The sequence below is a fragment of the Choloepus didactylus genome, chromosome 1 (genome assembly GCF_015220235.1).
Source record: "Choloepus didactylus isolate mChoDid1 chromosome 1, mChoDid1.pri, whole genome shotgun sequence".
Lineage (NCBI taxonomy): Eukaryota > Metazoa > Chordata > Mammalia > Pilosa > Megalonychidae > Choloepus > Choloepus didactylus.
This window is the reverse complement of record NC_051307.1, coordinates 238,409,917-238,416,729: the sequence shown is the minus strand read 5'-3', so window position 1 is coordinate 238,416,729 and position 6,813 is coordinate 238,409,917. Positions and strand designations below refer to the sequence as shown.

The following is a 6,813-nucleotide window of genomic DNA, read 5'->3' as shown; positions in this document are numbered from 1 at the left end:
TCCATTGCTTGGCACACAGCAAGTAAGTACCCATAGTTTCCTTCCTCTTTCTCCATCCTAATATCCAACTGATTCTTCCATGTTCATCACAAATAGCTTCAGAAGCTCCCCAAATTGCTTCCTCTGTCCTCAGAGAGATGAAACAGTCATATTGGACTGATTCTGCAAAGATTCTTTTACATATAATCCTGGGACAAATAATGGGTTAGGTGCTGGAAAGAGTAAACTTTCTCAAATGACAAGTGAGCATCTACGCAAAAGGGGGCATCCCACCCCCACTTCTGTGGAACCCTCACAGAACGTTTCCTAGGCTCTGTTTGGATGCTTTACGCATCAAAGAACTCTCACCAGAGGGCTCACACCACTTTTGGAGAGCCCTCACTGCTAGAAGGTTCTTCTTTTCTTTGGGCTGACATCTGCCTTCCTAGAGCTGTCAACTATGTGTCCTTTTTCAGTCTATGGGATCTATTCAAAGGCGTTTCCCTTTCTTATATAGTGACAGTTAATCTACTAGAAGACGGTGGCCGTGTGTTCATGACTTCTCCCACCTTCCCTCCAGCTTTTGAGCACCCTTATATTCCACCTAAGTTTATTCCATCATCATCTTCCGCTTCGTGGGCAGTTGTCCTTCCCTCCTGTCTTGGAAGAGTGCAATCTGTGAAGGGGCAGGTGCATCGTTTCTGGAGTTAGAGACATCTGGTTCAAAGCTGTGCTTAGCCACTTACCTTGAGCCTCAGTATACCTATATGTAAGGTGGACACAGTAATACCAATCTCATCGTACTTCCACCATGGATTAAATGGGCTGCTGCAGGTAAGACATGCAGTCTAGCACCAGCCATGGAGAAAGTGTTTGACATGTAGCAGCTGTGTAATTATTATTTGCTAATTGCCAGGTAAGTAGTCAGCATGTGTAGTTTTGGTTTTGCTCAGCTGGAATTTGAGAGTCCTTTCTTCCCTTATCATAGGAAAATGACATTAGATAAGTAATCCATTTATTTCATTATGCTCACAGATTCTTGGGAGATAAGATAATGAAAATACTGTCAGACAGTCATTTTAAGTATGCTCATTCAAGGCAGGCTATAATTTAAAAGACATAATTTGGATCTTTTGTGACTAACGATGTACTTCCCAAGAGGTCCTCTGGGGATGCAGCGGAATGTTCAGACGACACAGGCAGAATTCCAGAGCGAGCTGATCACTAACTGCTTCTGAAGGATGAGCGTGTCCTATGTCTGACGAACAGGGTATGAAGACACCAAATCCCTTGTCACTGATTAGCCTTTCTGGAAAGACCAGATGAGCTCACCCAGAAGAAAGGGGTGGGTGGGAGATTTCAGGAAAGATTCTGAGTTAGAAATTAGACAGTGAAAGATCTGGAGCTTCCTGCTGATTCCCCCAGTTTCTCTCACAGCCCGAGAGGCATGGCTTGGCCATGATGTCATCTGACATGGATAGATACACTGAGGCCAGAGCTGTCAAATGAATGCTGGATTTTGATGGACGAGTAGGAGGAGATATGCAATGTAAGTGCCACGTGGTGTGGAGTGAGTAATGCTTTCCAGTAGGGTATTATCTCTTGTCCCTTAATTGATGGGGTACAAAATAATTGAGCTCTTCAAGATATTCAAAAATAGTTATCATATTTCTCCCCAGAGATCTTACTTTTTCCAAGTTAAAATCTAGTATTTAGTAGCCTTATCTCTTGCCAGCTAGGGAAGTACTTTCATATCATCTGGTTGGATTTCGATGATCAATTTCAATCATTTAGTCAAGAATTCATTCATTTATTCATTTATTCATTTGGTCATTTATTCAGATGGTTGGTGGTTTAGTCAGTCATTCAGTTGGTCGTCAATCATTAGGTCACTCAGTCTGTCATTCCATCCTTCCAAAAGATTGATACAGTCTTTTGGTCATCCAACAAATAATTATTGCCCATCTCTTTCTGTATCAAGAGCTCTACTGGGTGGTAAGTGAGCAGTAGTGAACAAAGAGGCACATGAGATCTACTCTCATGGGGGAAGATAGATGTTAAACAAGCAGTGACAACAGAATGGGATGAATGAGGACCCTTACCATAGGAAAAGTATTGGCCCTGAAGTGAGAGAAGTTCAGTTTGGCTGGAGCTTATGGTTTTCTATTATGTAAAACATCAGATTCCAGGGATGTCACCTCTAGGATGTCTAAATAAGTCCACACACTCCTTCATTAGAAAGAATAAAACTAGCCTTTTTGGAGCTCTTGCCATGTGGCTAGGCACTGAGCTAAGTGCTTTACAAAGATGGTCATACTTAATCCTACCAATAATCCTATGGGTTAGGGACTCTAAGTATCCCTACTTTACAGATGAGGAATCTAAGGCTCAGAGAGGTTAAGCACTGTATCTGCAGTCACACAGGAGGAGGAGACAGTCAGGAGTTGAACCCTGGTCTGTCTGACTCCAGAGCTTATGGTGATAACCATCAATGCTTTTTTTATCCAATGCCCAGGGACTGGAAAACCTGTAACTAAAGGCAGTGAGACCTCAGGGCAAGAGTTGTCCCTGGATCTTCCTAGTTTATTCCCAGAGAGCCAACAGCCTTGCAGTGAGGCTCACAGCCCATGGGAATGAGAGAAAGAACTTGGGGTGGCCAGGTCAGAGAGCATCTTGGGTAAGCTATTTTCCTGTATCCCAGAAGAAATGAGAAAGCTTTGCAGGAAGTTACTTGTATTAATAGAAAGACTTTAGGCAATCCATCGTAGAAATGAATCCATCTTATGCTCACATGTATTATGAATGTAGCCAGAATAATATAAACCAAATTAGAAGGCCTAACGTCCACATGACATCTTTATTTGGTTGTAAAACTATCCATTACACACACTCTCTTTCCTTTTCAATGAGCAAAAAATAAAATGAGTCAGTCTCTTTTGCAAAAATAGGTCCTGTATTTCAAAAGAAGATAAATTGTTTTCTCTGAGAACATAGTCTTCTATTTTTTTTTCTCTCCTTATGTCCCCATTCCTCCAACTCAGTAGTCTGTATCTTCTGTCCAGAAGTTAGAACATTTTGAGCTAATCTGGAAATCATGATTCATTTCCAAGTGACTTATCTACAAATTGAGTAGTATTTAAGTTTGGGTACAGTTGATAGTAGTGGCGATGATTCAGTCTTGAGTGATCCATCTACCATCCCCTGAGATGTTCCTTAATTGTTGTGATGACTCCGGCTGAGCCCATACACCTATGAATATGGTGGTGAGCCCCCAAGTGGCGTCTTTTCTCGGGGTCCACGTGGTTTGGAATAGCTCTGTGTTCATAGGCACTGCTGAGTTTGTGCCTCATGTTCTCAATGAAGGGGTAAATAACTCATGTTTTCATGTGTGTCTTTGTCTGTGCTGAAGTCACTGCTTGGTCCACAATCATCTCCTCCAAAAGGATTCTTTTACCTAATATCTCTGTTATGATTAGTGAGGTCCCCTTCCTTTCCAGATTCAAGAATGGTGACTCTCAGAGTCTAACCAACCTGCCTCTACCCCGTATTACTAAAAGAGTACTGTCTCTTCTTGACAACAACTAGTACTACTCAAGTAGTGTACTGCTACTTCTACCACCTCTACCACCCCACAACTTTACTACTAAACAGCTTTTTGGAATACTTACCATGTTATGAGTACTGGCTTGAGTTCTTTGTATTCTGTATCTCAGTCTTCAAACCAATCATAGATAGGTCTATTTGGATCCCTGTTTTGCTTTGGAATAAACCACAGCTCAAATAAGTGAAGTTACTTTCCAAGGTCTCAGCGTTAGTAAATGCTGAAGGTGTCATCTAAACCCATGTCATCTGACACTTTGCTTTTCACCACATCATTGTTTTTACCTTCATGATCTTTTTTAACCACCTAGTATAATCTGTGCTGTTGTTTACTTAATGATTTTCTTTAAATAATCTCATACATTTTACTTAAGTTATTAAATTTTTTTTTAATAATCATGGTCATGCATAGGAAAAAGTTAGTTATTGTAAGTGGAAGATAATGATGAAATTGAATGCCTGACTATAAAAATTGTTTTTTAAAAGTTAGGTTATGGGCCACTAAAATCATTTTGTATAGCAGCATACCACATAGGAATATGGCTGACTACCCCACTCTGTCTTCTTTCCATTGCTGATAATCAAGTGCCCTAGGCTGTGCTGTTTGCAAAGAAGGAAAAAGATATCCAGAAAAAAGCCATCAAAAAGGAAAGGCAGGTTGTGGTAATGAATACACAAGCATATGGTGATACTGTGATTGTATACTTCAGATGATTATCTGCTATGTGAATGTATCTCAATAAAATTGCATTAAAAAAAGGAAAGGCAAAAACTTTGAAATTCATGCAAGATCTGGAATCACTTTTCTGACAGTGAGGTGGAGCAGGTAAAAATGATGGAAGAAGTAAAACAATGTTGTGATTGGCTTCAATTAGCAAACTTAAAGTGCTCGAATGAAACGCTCACATCATCTTGGAAAGAAGTAGTAAAGGCTATTAATCTATTGGAAGAAATAAATAAGAAAATTAGAAAAGAGAGGAAGCTGAGGGTTGTACGTGACAAACAGCTAAGAATGTAGAGAAATCAATTGGTGGAGATGGAAATGGTGGTAAAAATTGGTCTGAAGATAATCTATAGTTACTGATCAAACTGTGAACCTCTTCCCTGCTGGAACAAAGTCAAGATGGGAAGTTAAAGACAAGGACATGAATATACATTCTTCTTCTGGAGTCAAGAGAACTGCGAAAGATGTTATCAGCAAAGCAAAGAGTCTCCAAAAAGTTGACGCTCATCAAAAAGATGACATAAAACAAAAGCCTTTTGATTCGTTTAAAGAAGAATATGGAATGGTAGTGCCTCAAGCAGACAATGCCACACCTTCAGAACAATTTGAAGGTCCATGAACAGATTCCACCCCTTGACAAGAGAAGAACTGATGTTTTTGGAACACGCTTTGGAAACATTTCAAATAAATACACCTGAAAGATGGGGTGGCGGGGTGGGAGCAGAAGCAGTACCTGGCAGGTCAAAGAAGGACAGTCTGAAATGATATAAGGAGCACATCAAGATGACAAAAGGAAAGAAAGCTGCTCAAGAACAAGGGCTGAATGCAAGTAGAGCCAAGAAATAACTTAATGACAATCTTTTTTGCGTGTGCGTCTTTGAAGTAAAACTGAAAATGCTGTTATTAAAACAAAAAGGAATCCTCTCTTTTCCAGGTAGAGAGCTGGCCCGTGACTGCTTCAGCCCTCAGGCTTGTGGGCAGGGACCCCTGAAGCCATGAGTCATGTTTGCAGAGGCCTGGCTGAGCCAGATGCCCCTGCTGCCTCCTGACCAACATCATCTGGTCGTTAGGTGCCTGGCTTTCACCACACTCATATGGGCATGGTGGCAAGAGCAGACAAGCCGTTTTAACCTAGTGATGATCAAGCCACAGTCTGCATCATTCACCAAGTAAATCCCATGAACAAAAACAGAAATCTTAGCATTAGCATGGACTCAGAAAGATGAATCTGTCAAGCTTTCCGTCTTTCCTCTGTGGCAGATACTTTCCTTCTGGATCTCCAGGCATGAGAGTCATACTCTAAGTCATTCTTCCTCTTTGTTAAATGATTACTTTCTTCTAATGCTGACTGTAATTTTTTCTAGGCTTGGTCTGAGGGCATGGACAAGATTCTGGGCAAACTTTATTTCTCTAGGTTAAATGACCCTAATGTCTGCCCAGGAGGACTTGGCGGTATGTTTGGAAATGGGAAATTTTCCCATGGTTTCCAGTCACCCAGTGAGCGGTGGCAACCTCTATCAGTTTTAGATCCAGGCAAAGCTGACTATCCCTCCTCTCTCCACTCACCCCTTTTATACCAGGTTTTAGGTAACTTGGACCCAGAATTTCCTGCTTCAAAGGCTCTAATTCCACTTCCAGAACACCGTGTGCCTCTTCTCTAGGTCCATTCTTCTCTATGGATGGGCTTTCCTTCAAACGTGTACTCCCCTAGGCCCAAGGTGCAACCAAGAGGTAGCTATTTATGGGGGTGTTGGTGGAGTTTGGGTATCTGTACCTTTGTGAACAACACCCCTTGAAGTATGGGATGGAGCTAGGACTGGGAAGAGAAGGTGAGGACAGACCAGGAGCCAGAGACTAACCCAAGGAGTCCAAGAACTCGAAATTCAAACCTGGTCTTCCAGGTTGTTTTGAAGACATTTGTCGTTGTAGGAGGACAGAACATATTTTTGTTTAACAGTGTGTTAGATTGATTTATAACTTTTACATATTTAGATATGCACTATTTGGGACTGCACTTGTGCCTTTTATTCTGGGTTCGTTGAGTGCTAGAAGTAGGCCTGTTAGCCACCACTAGGGTGACCAGTTGTCCCAGTTTGCTTGGGACTAAGGGTTTTTCTGGGATGGAATTTCAGTGCTGACTGAGGAAGTCCCAGGCAAACTGAAAAAGTTGGTCACCTTAGACCACCCATTATTGTAATGTAATGGCACTGCTAGTGATTGGCATTACTAACATAAATTAGAATCTTTCCTTCTGGGGCAATAAAGGACTTCTATTTACTTTGTCATCATTCTGGCACACTAGAAATTCCATTTAATGACAGAGCTGTCAAGAGTCAAGGGAATAGCTGAAGGTCCTTTTAACCATGAGCAGATCTCCTATCTCCAGTGCAAAATAAAGTCAGTCAGCAGCAGCGTTTGTAAAATTGTCACCAAAGTCAACAATGAACATTAATCAGCTGCTAGAAGAAGAAACATCCTCAAAATTGTTGCTGTAAGTCAAAATAGGTTTC

At 41.2% G+C, this 6,813-nt stretch overlaps 1 pseudogene; it reads left to right on the top strand.

Annotated features, from left to right (window-relative positions):
- Positions 1 to 4,191: 4,191 nt before the first annotated feature.
- LOC119529262 lies at positions 4,192 to 5,149 on the top strand (annotated as a pseudogene).
- The last annotated feature ends 1,664 nt before the right edge of the window (positions 5,150 to 6,813 follow it).